General features: G+C 49.6%; 1 long non-coding RNA gene across 1 annotated transcript in view; it reads left to right on the forward strand.

Moving 5' to 3' along the window:
- The first annotated feature begins 832 nt into the window (after positions 1 to 832).
- LOC146783993 (uncharacterized) overlaps positions 833 to 14,639 on the forward strand; it is a 29,393-nt gene continuing 15,586 nt past the window's right edge. Inside the window, exons 1-2 of the long non-coding RNA XR_014970346.1 lie at positions 833 to 1,121; positions 10,229 to 10,413. This is a non-coding gene — a long non-coding RNA (uncharacterized LOC146783993). The remainder of the gene's footprint in view (positions 1,122 to 10,228; positions 10,414 to 14,639) is intronic.

Raw genomic sequence — 14,639 nt, forward strand, 5'->3', positions numbered from 1 at the left:
CTTTGCCAGGGCCGGTTTTGGTTCCCAGTCCGGCCCTGGTCCCTGAATAGGATGGTGCCTGCCCTAGTGAATGCTGGCTCCACCCCCCAGTGGTGTGTCTAATGACGAGCCCCCACCTAACAATGGAGAAGAGGAGCCCTGTCAACAGAATGCTCCATATCCCCCCTGAACCAGTTGCATCTGGTTACCCTAAAGCCCTGTGCTGGCGCAGACAAAGGGAAAGGTGTATAGCTACTGGGGCTGGGACCCCCATGAAAGGTGTGCTGTGTGCTTACTTGGAGGGAGACTCTGCCCGGAGGAACCGCTGTGGGACCCAGTTGCCTTCCTCTGCTGGGAGGCCCTGCGTGCTGGCCTCCTGGTGGGAGTCTCAGGGACCCACGAGATCACAGGAAGAGGTCTGGACTGTTCCTGACTTTGCCAGGATGGGAGAGGAGCACTTGGTGCCCTGCAGCGTGGGCAGCGTCTCCCTCTCGTTGATGGCGAGAGCAACGGAGGGGAGAGCTAAGTCCAGGAAAGCTCTCTCCCGCTCCCGGCCGTGCCTCCTGACACACTTCCAGTTTTAGGCAGCCGGGGCTTGGCTACGTGGCCCCCGGCTGCAAGGAAGCACCAAATCCCTTGGGGATCCCTGGCGGGGATTCCCTGGTGGCGCCAAGAGGAGGGCGGGAGTCCACCCCACATTTTTTGTGCTCCGGTGTGGCGGGAGCCTACCCCGCATTCTATGCTCTTCTCGCGGGTGCCCACCCCGCACTTGCCTTTTGTTCTGAAGAGCGGGTGCCCACCCCGCACTGAGGAGCCATTAAGAGAGGTGCCGCTGGGCCGCTTCCGGGGCGACCCGGAAGCCAGGCAGAATCAGCCTGACGGTCGGCGAAGCCCACAGCCACGAGACCGGCAACAGAAGTCGTCCAGAGCTTCGAAGGCGAAGGGAAACAGGCAGCACTGCACCTGAGGCAGGGCTCCCGTGTGGTGAGGAGAGCCCCGCGTGCAGTCTAGAGCCACCATAATTCCACAGAGACTGGAGGAGTCCTGAGGCAGAGGGACCGCGCTGGGAGGAGAGACGTCAGGCCTAGCTGCACCATGAGAAAATTGCTGCTTGGTGACTGCATTTAAATGAGGCGTCCCAGGCAAGTGAAGGGAGTACCGGGGGCTTTACTTGGGGCATATTGCACTCCCCCCTACCGCGGTTTTGGTGCACTGGGCACCGGGGACACTGTTTGTGGGGTTAGGCTGGGGCACGACCACGACAGAGCCCCCCTCCCTCGTTATCCTGGTTACTGCGGGTTTAGGGAGCCTGGGGACAGTGATTGCAGCTGCACCGCCGGATCACGGGCAGCTGCGCAAGGGATGCAAATATTGGCCTAAGCCCTGCCTTTAAGAAGGGGCTGGTACGGGCTGTATTCTGTTGTGGACAGTCCTTTCCCCCCACGCTTGCCTACGGGACTGCCGGTCCGTTAAGAGAAAAGGGTGAGATGAACCCTCCACTCCCTGTGCATCACGCACGTTGTTTTCACTACAGAGGCAGCTAGGGGGCCAGTTGTAAGGCTTTGTTGAGAAAGTAGCATTTTGGGGGGGAGAGCCAGGGACGGGAACCTGGACACCCCTGTGTGACAGCTTGCACCCTGTGGGGGTTTTAGGAAGGTGTGCCCCCGTTTACCAGTGTTTGCTGTGGTGCTCTGCTCCTGTTGCTACGGCATATGTATTGTGCTGAGCACCCCTGTGTGTCGTGATTACTGTGGTGCCTTGTTGCCAATTATGATGTTTTGCATAGTGCTTCATATCAAGGGGCATCAGTAAGTTAGGATGTATGCCTAAGGGGTTATGCTAATGTAATGCCTAATATGATTGTGACATACTGTGTTTTAGGCTAATGTTATGCTCAGGATGTTTAGGCCTAATGTGTTTATGCTGGTGAGGCCTATTGCGTAATGTGTTTATGCTAATGAGGTTTGTGCCTAATGTCTTTTATGCCTAATGTGATAATGCTGAGGTCATTATTGTACCAGTAGTTACTGGTTGTGTTTTACAGTTACTTACTTGTTCTGATGGTTCTGACCGTGGCCCGATTGGCCTGGTCCTGTATATAATCCCCTGTGAATATTGCCTAGTGCCAGTTGGCGCAGTGTAAATGTGTGACTATGTTTCTAGTGTGTTTATGACAATGCTAAGGCTATTTTTGATATAACCTTGTGTCGAGTTTCTTTTATAGTGTGCCTAGTGTGTTGCTGCTTTGTGTGTTGCGCAAACGCTTTACACATTACCTCTGGGATAAGCCTGACTGCTCGTGCCAAGCTACCAAGGGGGTGAGCAGGGGTTATCTTCAGTGTGTAACTCCCACGCCCTGACTAGAGTGGTGGTTTCTGCCTGGCTTTGGCGCAAGCCGTAGCCAACCAGAAATCCCATTCCTAACACTTGTCAGCCACTTTTATTGGCCACAAATGAGGAGGGCTTCCAATGCTTTCTGCAGGTCCTGTCCTACCTGCCAGGCCAGTGGCAAGTCAGGAGGGAAATGCAAGGCTCCCCTGCAATCTTTTCTTGCCATTGGCACCTGCTTTGAAACGGTTGGCATCGACACTATGGGGCCTCTGGACCCCAAGACAGCCAAGGAATTATGCCCCCCAGGTGCTGGAGCCTTGCTCGGGCTCTAGGCCAATATTGCGGTCCCGTTGGAGTCCCTCTGGACTCTACACACAGAATGCCTGCCTCGTTGGAGTCTTTTAGGCTCTGCAATACTAATGCCCCCAAAAGGTTGGAGTCCCACTCGGGGGACTCTTGACAAATATGTGGTCCCCAAACAACGTTGGGGCGGCCCGCTGCCTTCCGGGGCCGCCCGACACTTGGAATGCCCTGGTGCCTTGCTCGGGCACAACAGAAATGCCCCCGCAGTTGGAGCCTCGTGGGCTCAAGGAAATAGACCGGTCTGGGACCGGCACCCACAATACCCGCACGGAGTCCCCCAGCCCTTCACAACATACCGGGCTGTTCTCTGGGGACTCCTGCGGTGTCTCCGCTCCTTCGCTGTGGCCGGTAGCACTCCGGCGGGGCAGGGGAGACCTCCAACTGGTCTCGACTCCGGGCGGCGCAGCCTCACTTCCCGGAAGCTCCCCTGGCTCGAGGTGCAGGGTTGCTGGCCTGCTAATGGCAGCACGGCCCAGAGCGCCTCCACCAATGGCAGCGCGGCCCTTGCAACGAGCCTCCAGGCTCAGGAGCGCCTCCACCAATGGCAGCGCGGCCCTTGCGACGAGCCTCCAGGCTCAGGAGCGCCTCCACCAATGGCAGCGCAAACCTCTCACGGAAGCTCCCGGGCCGGTGGTGGTGCTTCTTTCGGGACCCAGGCTTCCGCCGGCACAACAAGGGGTAGGCTCCCGTTCTTTAAGCACATAAACGTGGGGTGGGCACCCGCTAATAATAACGGAGAGGTGCAGAACAGCGGGGTAGGCACCCGCGGTGAAATTAAAACAAATAAGCGGGGTGGGCACCCGCCAACGAGCGCCACAGTGCGGGGTGGGCACCCGCCACGACCCCAGCAAAGAGCGAGGGAATCCCTACGTCGGGGTTCCCCCGCAAATCATCGCAGCTCAGCGCTGCTGGCCATAAATAAAGCGGTTTTTTTTCTCCCCTAAGAAGGCCACATAAGGCGCTCTTCCAGGCGCTAGGTTCAGTCAAGGTCTTCAGGAAAAGTCTCAGAAGCAGGGGGCAAAGACTGGGCCCAGGGGCCAGCTCACAGGGCTCTCCAGCAGGGAGGCAGTCCCCAGTGGCGGTCTCTCCTGGCGCCCAGCAGCAGCAGGCCCCCCTTAAGTTAGGATCAGAAGAGAGAACAAATTGTAAGGGGACACAGACCCTTTTTATACAGGGAAACCCTTTGTCTCAAGGTGCAGGGAAGGGGCGAACCAGTTACAACTGGTTCCTGAGCACTTTGTTTTGCTCAGCCCCTCTCCCTATTCAGAGAACAGGCCAGGGTCATCAGTCGCACCACAGGGGGCGGAGCCAGCATTATGTGGGGAAAACCCAGCCCTATTCAGGACCCAGGTGTACTCCTCCCACCCATCTAGCTGCTGATCTCCCCATTCACCACTGGGTCACTCATCCTGACTCTGGGGATTCCCTAGCCCGTCACATGACCTCAACCAGCCAATCGCTAGACCAGGCACACATTTCACACTGCACACCGAAGTGCCCACTTCTAGAAGTGGCACTTCCACACTAGGTACATGCATGCTGCACACATCATCGCGCAGCATTTCATCACACGAGTCCGCACATACCAAACTCGAGCCTGCTTACCCCACACATCAGGAACTACCAGGGACACATACATCCCCCATGCATTCCTATTGGAGGGCAGGCCTATCTCACTACACGCACGCACTTTACCCTGGGACACAGCGGTAAAGTGCGCAGAAACCAAAAATCACTACCACCAGGTCACCAATAAAGGAAAAAAGTTCAGGGGTGAACCTGCCAGAAGGGCCAAGTCCAACAACAAGCTTGTCTTGTTCTATCCCAAATGACCTACCAGGGGTATATCATGAGCCAGCTCCAGTAGTAAGGTCTTGTAGCACTGGAGAACTACCAGCACACTAGTTTCACTAGACTCAGGAACAATAGGCTCACTATACAGGAGACCATTCTCCCAGTAAATCAGGTGATCACCAGAGATGTCTCCAGATTCCTGAGCCTCGGCCTCCTGCCATAGGCCCACAAGAGTAGGGCATTCCCTCTGTGCGCCTTGCAAAACTTCTCCCTGGTGGGACCCCCTTCCTGCTGATAGTTGACCAGCTCAGGTAGGTTCTCCAGGATGGCAACATCACCTCCATAGGCTCTGGGACATCCCCCTCAGATTAAGCCTCCTCCCGGGCCGTGGGAATTCAAAAGTTGGCTTACTGTACCCCTTGCCCTTCCTCTTTTTGGCAGCTGCTTGGGCCATTCTTCCAGGTTCCCAGTCCTCCCGACTATCCTTTCAGAATGCCATGGACTGTGTAGTAAGCCATACCCACTCAGGCAACCCTAACGTCTCCAAGTGGGACCTGAGCACAACGTCTTTCCGTATGGTGTGTTCTAGGTCATTATCAAGCAGACAATCCACATGCATGAACGGACTCCCAATTACCCTCACAGAACCTAAGACCCCCACCGGACTCCCACTCAGAGGGAACCAGAGCTACTCTCATGGTTGTAAGCTGTAACAACTTGGTGGAATGATTCAGGGACCTGCTCTGAAGTCACCAGATGACAACTGACGTTAGTCATACTGGCTCCAGTATCTCTCAGAGCCTCCACCCTCTGCCCATTGATGGTGACCCACTGCCTGTACTTCCTAGTATTAGTAGACATGAGAGTTCTCTGCACCATCTCTCAGTCACCCTGGGACACTTGGGTAACCTCTCACTGCCTCTCTACATCAACTGGGACAATCTCCCAAAGCACTAGCCAGTCCCAGTGACTGTCTGCCAGTGGGGGGCTGTGCATCAGTTAACATCACCATTGAAGTGCCCTTCCTGTTGGCACTCATAGCGATTGGGGAGTGCCTACCCTAAGCCATACTGTCAGGGAACCATCTCAATTTCTGCTGCTCAGATGTGGATTGGGAGACCTGATCCTTAGCACTAGTTTGGGGCGCTTTGGAGAGCTCCTTTTTTTAAAGTTGATCTCCATCTTTCCATCTCCTGATGGGGACCCTGCCTACCCTTGTGGTGCTCTCCCCCGATACCTTTGTGTGAACCCTAGTGCTGACCCAGCGGTCTGCCGTCTTAGCAAGCTCCCTAGGGTCTGAGAGCTTACTATCAATCGGGTGTTTGCACAGATCTGCTATTCAAAGACCGAGCATGTGCTCCATTGCAATCAAATTGTACAGCCTCTGATGATCCTTTACTTCACTGCCCTTCACCCAACCATCCAGTGCCTTGCACAAGGAATGCACACGACCCACACAAGTCTGTTGGCCAGTTTATAACTGTCCCAAAACTTCTGTCTCTACTTCTTTGGGGTCAGACCATATTTCCTGAAAAGGGCTTTCTTCATGAGGGGATACCTCATCCTGTCTCCCTTCTCTATGGCCAATAGGGTGTCCCTCCTTTCACTAGGAAAAGTCCCCCACAATCCTCCTAAGGGATCCTGTGAGTCTAGAAGGCAATCTTATAATCCTTTAATCACTTGTCAATATCGGCTCCCACTACAAAGTTAGGCACCAGACCTTTAGGAATATGGACACTCTTGTCTCCAAAGGGCACTGCGGGTATGTTGACACCATTACTGCTGGACTCTACCTGCTTAGTCCTGATGTCCACCTCTCTGAGACTTAGCTTATAGGCCATTCTCCTTTCTTCCATGGCTAGTCTCTCCTTCGCCAAGACCCTCTCAGTCTTCTCCTTTGCGGCCTCTATGGCTACTTTCTTTTCCTCCATCCTTAGTTGGGTCATTGCCAGCCTGAACTTTCTCTCCTTCCTTCTCTACACCAACTTCTCTTGTGACAGGCTGCAGGAAGATACACTGCAGCCTGTCATGACTGGGGGTTCCACTCCAGGGGCCAAGTCATCCCTCTCAATTGGTGGTTGGATCTCTGGGAGGGCCTCTCCTTGTCCATACATCATATCATACTCTTTTGTGGTTTCAACCACAGTTTGATGGGCTCCTGCCCAGACACTCAGTGCCTTTTGCAGCAACACCTTCTTAGTGGTGCTCTTAGCAGGAAATCCCCTCTCCTTGAAAAACTCCTTGAGCAGGACCACAGAGTTGGCAAGCTCTCATTACATTCTTGCAGGTGTGGTTTCAGTCGGGAATAATTTTGAAAAAAACAAAAAAGGCAATGGAGAATTTAAAATTTGAATTGCTCTTACATGTGGGATGGTGATGTGCATCAAATCCCGGTATGGCACTACCCAAACACAAGTCCTATCCTCACTGATGATCACCATAGTTAGAAATTGGGTTAATGGTTGACTGGGGTATGAGCCCTGGTCGAGCAGCAACCACAATCCAAGTCAGTGTAAGGCACAAGTAAACCCCAAATTAACCTGTGCTCAACCCCCTGGTAACCTGGCACATAGCAGTCAGGCTTAACTTTGAAGCATTGCACAAAAACTTCACATATTGCCTCTAACAGGGAAAACACCACACAAAAATTCCCGCACCAGGTTAGAAATTTAGAGCTACATTTAATTAATAAAACAAGACCAAATTGTCAAAAATCCAATCCGTAGAACAGGTGTTATGAATTTTTAAAGAATACACTGCAATATAGAGCCTAAAAGCATAAAGCGCTAACCTCAGTTATCTGGTGGCGCTGGACTTGGTCAAAGTCAAAAGTTCAGGCTGACCGCAACGGAGCACAGGTTACTACAGTCTCAGACTGGTCCAGCTGATGTTTTACCTTTTCAAGATTTGTGCCAAGAGTCCCGTTCACATTAGAGAGGGTCACAAGGAGAGCGTTGTGGGCGGCATTCGGCAGTTGGTATGGTGCGAAAACTGGCAGGGTATCGCAGACGGGCTGGAGCTTCACGTTGGCAGTCCCCTGCAGGTTGATGATGCTGCTGTGCGAAGAAATAGTCTGGCTGCAGCTCATGCTGAATTTCAGTGCGAGTGGCAGGGTTCCAGTGCGAATGGGCCCATTTGTGGTTGTGAGGAGCCCAAATACTTGATTTCAAGAGCTTGTGAGCCCCACCAAGGGTTCAGGACCAGACAGACTTCACTTGGGTGTTCAGAACCCACTGAAGACGGGCTCAGGAGCTGTTGGGAAGACTTTTAGATCCCCGAGGCTCAGATCAGGAGGCCAGCAGACTAGCCCTTTGAGTCATTCTGGAGTCCTGGGTTCAACGTGAAGTTGCCGGTCCAGTCCTTCCCCAGGTAAGAGGGCAGCAGGCAGCAGGTCAGCACAGCAGGGTAGCATTTCTTTTAGAGCAGCAGCAGAGTGGTATTCCTTGTAGCAGCACAGCAGTCCTTCTTCCTGCCAGAGTATCCTCAGGTCCAGAAGTGTACTGAAGGGTTGATGTTTGACATCCTTCCTTTATACAGAGTTGTGCCTCCTTTGAAGTGGGAAGAAGCTTCTAGAGGCATGCGTTTGAGGTACACAAATGCGCTACCTTCCCTGCCCTGGCTCAAGGCTAGATACAGGGGGTATACAGCCCTTTGTGTGGAGACAGGACACAGTCTATTCAAGTGTAAGTGGGGCTGTGCCCAGCTCCTTTCTCTCATCCTGCCAGTGATGGCCCATCCAGTCACACCTAAGCTCGTATTGTGTGTGGCTGTCTAGGAGGAATACACAAAGCCCAACTGTCAGCTGCACCCAGTCATGTGAGCAAAGACCAGCTACAGGCACCAAATGCCTAAAGCAAGAAAATGCCAACTTTCTTACAGTGACATTTTCAGAATTGTAACTTAAAATCCGACTTCACCATCATTTAGGGCAGCAGTTCCCAAACTGTGCGCTGTGGCTCCCTGGTGCACCGTCAATACTAGCCAAGGGGCGACACAAACAGATGCGCCCTAAGCAGACAGAAAGCCAGGCACAGCAATATCGATCACGTTTTGACATTACAGTTAAAACAACTGAACTAATCAAGTACATACTGTGGTGACTGGAAGAAAACATGTTCAATAGGGCAACACTTTATAATGCACATGCTTTGCAGTTTTTGTTGGATAAGTGGATTAGTGAGGCAAAGTGGGAATGTATGGAGATATGAACATTTTGACCTCACGTAATCTGTACTGGGTCTCGCAGTGAACTACGTTTGCAGAATGTGTGCAAATTGGGTGTGTACTGTATGTGGGAAACTGAAATCATCCTGTTGGAAATGCGACTTCTGTTAGCCATGGTGGCTCATTATATTCCCATTCAAAATTCTCTGCCTCTGACGTCTCTTTTCGGCTATGCCATTGGTTGTGACATGTTTGTATCCCTGTTCGACTGGCCCAGCTGTTTTTCACCTTTTGTTCAGCACTTCCATTGGCTTCAACTAAATTTGCTCCGTCCCCTCTAGTGCTGCCATCAGTTGTGAGAATGTTTCAGCCTGCCTCTGATATGTTCCCATTGGGTGAGACGGGGCACCGACGAATTGTCCCTGGTGCCTGCTTTCGCAGTCACTCATGTTGTTTCTGATGTGCTGTTTTCTATGCATCCGGGCTCTCACGGTGACCAGCAATGTGACCTTCAATATGACAAATGTTGCAGAGGTAGGGTAGATAGTCCATGTCAGGATTCCAGCCACAGCTCACCTCTCTTGACTATCACAATATACCGGCATGACTCATATAATTACTCCCAACACTTATGAATGAACAAGCGTCTTGTGCCATGAGTATTTTTGACCAATGACATGCTGTTGGCAATAGCTAGCTGCAGCTGGTATTCTCCGGTTTGTTTGAAAAGGCTTATTAGCGTTTTACCATGCATATGCAAGGTCAGGTTTCAGGTGCCATGGAAACATCCAGAAAACCCACCAAAATAAGCATCAAGCAACTGGCATAGATTACCTCCCCATGAGTCTTCTGGAAGACAGCCCTCATCAAATGTATCCCCTGCACCTGTTCCTTGCTATAAGTAATTAGAATGCAACCTTTGTTAACATTCTAAAACACCATCTAGAAGACAGTCTCATCAAATGAATCATCTGCACCTGTTTCTTGCTATAAGCAATTAGAACGTGACCTTTGTAAACATTTTATAGCACCTTCTAGAAGGCATCCTTGTCAAGTTAATTATCTGCACCTGTTCCTTGTCACAAAAAATTAGAATGTGACCTTTATTAACATTCTGAAGCAGTCTTATTTGAAGACTGTCCACACTCCTCCCCTTTTCCTCTTTGTCTGCCACTTACCTGTTTCCTGGCTTCCAGAACTCTGTCTTGCCAGCTCCCTTGATCCTCCCGCTTCAACCTCACTGCAAAGAAAGTCCTTCATTAGTCTCACACCTAAACGGTCGCTCAGTCGCAACATCGTGCTGCAAACATAGGTAACCAGTGTTTTTGTTCAACTTGTACATGCTGTTGGCAGGGCTCTGCCAGAGAGGATGTGAGTAAAACTAATCCCATCCAAATTTGCTTGTGGGTTTGATGCTGAAATCATACTCACTACAGTTTCGAAAATGTTGATAAAGGAGCCTCTACGGGCAATCTAAATGAAAACAAAGCAACAACAAAACTAAAGGTTGGTTGAGATTTGAAAAGCTTTCATGAGGAGATACCTTAAGACATAGAGTTAAAACTAGACTTAAGCCTTATTATTTGTTTGTTTACAGGTACCCTTCATCAGACTGATGTGAATGCCTGCTGCAGTGTTGCTGTTGAGTAGACGAGCCACAGCAACTTTGACTCTTCCCCTTCGATTTGCCACTAGAGCTGTGTACTCCAGTAAACCAAGGGCAAGTCTCGGGAGGAATAGTGAACAAGTGTAACCGCCCTATTGGAATCATCTGAGATCCAGGTAGGTGGCTTATGTCAGTCCAAGTATAGAAATACGCAGGGTGTGCATATATTTTTCATTGCACCAGCTGTCCCGGCAGCAGCCGCTGGAGGGCAGGGAGACCAGAGAACCCTCCACTACATCAATCCCAGACAACCTGATAACTTGTTAGTTCCAGTGCACAATTTGTGTCTTGTAACCCGACATAAGGCAGATGTGACAGCAGCGTCCCTGTCCCGCACATCTGCTGCAATGTGTGCCCATCAGTGACTGCAGAGGCGGAACCAAACTGTTCTGTGCAGATCTGCAAATACCTATCCAGCACCACCCGTTTTGCGATTTAATAGATAGTATTTGCAGATCCATAACGTCTGCCCACCTAGTGTGCCGATAGATTTTCTAGCTACCTTACTGCTTCTTTACCGCTGCCTAATGACACCCTCTTCCACCTGTCAGTAAAAGTTACTTAATCACAGCTACTTTGTGTCTGTTCAAGCCCCTCACCAACTTATGCTTTCAGTCTTCGCTGGTTAGTATTTGGAGTTGCCCAACACCATTGCAGAGCGACAACTGGGGGTCCTCTAAGACCCCAGTTTTATTAAACGTTCATACATGCCCCCTGCATAACAATGGTCTGTCTCATCAAGAGCAAATATAGTAAGGTAATTTCGCAGTTACCTGTTATGTGCCAGATCTTCACTCTCCAATATGGTCATATATGACTTAGTCTTTTTACCCATATTTCCAGCTGTTCCATTGTATGGAGCTGCCTTTCTACATCCTGCACTCTTTCTTGATTTTCCCACACATTCCTTTTCAGTGCTTACTGACGCATTTCAACACCTCACACTGCAGCATGCATTTTCGTCTCTCCTGTGTATCAAAAACAGTCTCTGGCTTGGGCAGTGGCTCGCATGTTTTCTACTAGTGCTGAGTTTACCTTGAGTGGCAATAGATCATAGCTCAGGACGCTTAACCAGAGCTAATTTAGCATAAGCCTTCTCCCTACACCAGTGATGTTCAAGTTAATGCGCCTTCTCCTTGCAGGATTTATAGCCTAAACAAAGTGCCTGTGTTTTTCCTTCCTACGCTATGCTCAGTGCTGAGAAGCGGGCTCTGGTATACGACAGCTGCTGGCGTGCCTTTTATTTTCTCTTTCAACTCACCTTGTTTGCTAGTGTTGCAAATGTGATCATTCCTGCCTGTTACTTGATGTATGTCAATAGGAAGGCATGGCAGCAGCCATAGCGACATTTCCAAAGCCCACCTCCTCTCAAGAAGCACTGGAAAACATTAATTTCCAGTGGCGGCTCCCCCATTGGGGCGTGGGGCGTTGCCTCACTGCTTTCTCGCGGTGCGAGAAGGCAGAAACATAAATGGTAATAACTACCATTTTATGTTTCTTCCTTCTCGCACGGCGAGAAAGCAGAAGTGCCTGGTTGGGGGTGGGCGGTCCTGCTCGAGGGCAGGGGGGAGTGGCTTGCACACAGTTGTGGATACTGACTGTTTGGCCGGCCTGGGTGCCGACCAAACAGTCAGTATGCCCAACAGTGAGCAAGCCACTCCCCCCCTGCCCTCGAGCAGGGCCGCCCACTCTCCCATTTTCTCTATGCAGGCTGCTGCATGCTGCTGCACGCATCAGCCTACATAGAGAAAATGGCCCTGGTGGGGCGTGCTCCGCTTCGCCTCACACATTGTGAGTGGCGGAGGGGAGGGAGGGAGGCTGGCTTTCCTGGCTGATGACGTCGCGGCGATGAGAGCTGCCTGCAGAAATTTGAAAAGGCAGCAGGACAGTGACGGCCCGTGTAGGGCGTTTTACCGGGGCGGTGACGTGGCGCAGAGGAGGGGCAGGGTGGGGGGTTGCAAAATGCGGCAAACGGCCGATTTCAGGTAAGTTACGAAAAAAAATAATAAAACGAATTTCGTTGCGCGCGCTGCATCGCATTTGTTTTTAAAATCCCTACAGATTAGAGAATATTTGGTCAGACAGTAAAATCTGATTAAACCAACTAGCTCAGAGATATCGGAATGTTTATATAGTGGGAAAACAAAGTCTGGGATAAGTGAAATGTATAAATGCTTACAGAATTTAAGGAAAAATGACTCTGAAAGATTAGTGGGGCGCTGGAGTACAGTGCTGAGGTCAGAGGTCACATCTAACGCCATAGAACAAGCGCTGAATACTGTAGTTAGGTCAGTGCATTTCCTCAATCTGCGAGTGCAGCAATTTCATACTATATACTTGTTATATTACACGCCCGAAAGAATATCTAAATGGGCTAGGCCTGGCTCGGGCAGTGATAGGATAAAATGCCCCAGATGTGATTTATATTAGGGGTGGGCGGAATTTGCGAAATCCACTTTCGCAAATTATCGCGAAAATGTTAAAAATTATCGCAAACACGCGGAAATATCGCGAAGATGCGGAAGTTTTTTTTCCCGCATGTTCGCGAGATTTTCTGCATGGTTGCGGCTCGCCAACTTTCCCATGTGGTTTCTCGCGGGCGCGGCCATCTTGTTTTCAGTTGTCTCGCGGTGCATGATCGCGAGAAGAAAGACGTGATCGCGCGACGCATGACGTCACTGCGGGCGCGAACTGTCGCGAGACAGCGCAAATGGCTAAAAATAATACAACATCTCATGGAGAACGCGACCGGATCAAGAAAACTTGTCGGCGAACGCAGGGATTCAGGTAAGGCGATCGCGCGCGGGCGAGAATGTATTATTTTACAGCGCGGCAAGAACCAAATTATCGCTAAGCTGCGAAATGCGGAAATTTTGACATTTTCGCGCTTTCCGCGGAACGCAAAAATGTCAAATTATCGCAATTTCCACGAACTGAACAAAATTTTAGCCCAGGCCTAATTTATATGCTGCAAATATTACTCATATGTTTGCAACCTGCCCTGAATTAGAGACATATTGGCAGCAGATTGCCAAGAATTTTCTCATAGGCTGGGGATAATGACATCAATAACGGTTACAGAAATTATGTTGGGATGTAAGATAGTGGATGCTAGACTTATGCGATTAGCTTCAATACTGCTGGTTGCTGCTAGATTGGCAATAGCCCTTGTATGGATCTCTTTTAAACCACCTTCTATAAACGATTGGTGGCAGTTGGTAAAGGATACGTATGAAATGGAGAAAGCTTTGGCCAAGGCAAGGGGTACTCGTTCTATTACAAAGCTAGAAGCAATATGGGGGTTTTTGTTTTAAGCTACCATATAATGTTACTTCGAGGTATATGCTGTTGGCTTGTTTGATGCTTTCTCTTGTCATTGTCCTTATATTATATAATGTTGCTTATTCCCCCTGTTTTCTAGTCATTGCTCTATGTTCTCTTGCTGATATTTTTTTGCTTGTATTGTTTTCTTATGTATGTAAATTGGTGGAGAGTTTGTACCCCATTTGTTAACAATAAAAAATACTTTTTTTTAAAATGAACACCCATGATTCCATATGCAGATCCCAGTGCTGAACAGTTTCCCTTGTATTGTTTCTGACTTAACCAATTAAAGTTTCTTTTATCAAACATTTGTTAGATTTGTATTGTGTTACATCTATGATGATAATATCTTCATCTGCATCATTCCTGTTATTTTCAGGCTGGAAAATGTAAGTACTACACAGGCAGGGCTTACGTCCCCCACCTGCCAAAAGAAATAACATAATGGGGAGCCGCAGTCAAAAGGAACCGCGGACTGAAGAAGTTTGGGAACCACAGAGTTAGGTTTTTAAATATGAACAAGTTATCTCTTCCCATTTGGAAATTACACTTATAAAATGTAATATGGCAGCTTCAATGTTATTCTATGTGAGAGATAGGCCTTGCAATAGTAAAAAATGAATTTAAGAGTGTTTCTCCACCAGGACATGTAAAGCTTAAAAGTACATGTCCTACTTTTTAAATACATTGCACCCTGCCCTCTGGGCTGTCCACTGCCTACCCGAGGGGTGACATATGTATGAAAAATAAAATTGTGGGCCTAGCAAAAGGTTTATTTTGCCAGTTCGAAATTGCAATTTAAACTGCACTCACAGGCTCTGCAATGGTAGCCATGAGTCATGTTTAAAGGGCTACATAAGTGGGTGGCATAATCAGTGCTGCAGACCCTCTGTTAACATCTACAAGTAAATTAAACATGCCAATTGGGTATAAGGCAATGTTACCGTATTTGAAGGAAAAAGCTCAACCACTTTAGCACTGGTTAGCAGTGGTAAAGTGCGCAGAGTTCTAAGGGCAG

The sequence above is a fragment of the Triturus cristatus genome, chromosome 11 (assembly GCF_964204655.1).
Source record: "Triturus cristatus chromosome 11, aTriCri1.1, whole genome shotgun sequence".
NCBI classification, from domain to species: Eukaryota; Metazoa; Chordata; class Amphibia; order Caudata; family Salamandridae; genus Triturus; species Triturus cristatus.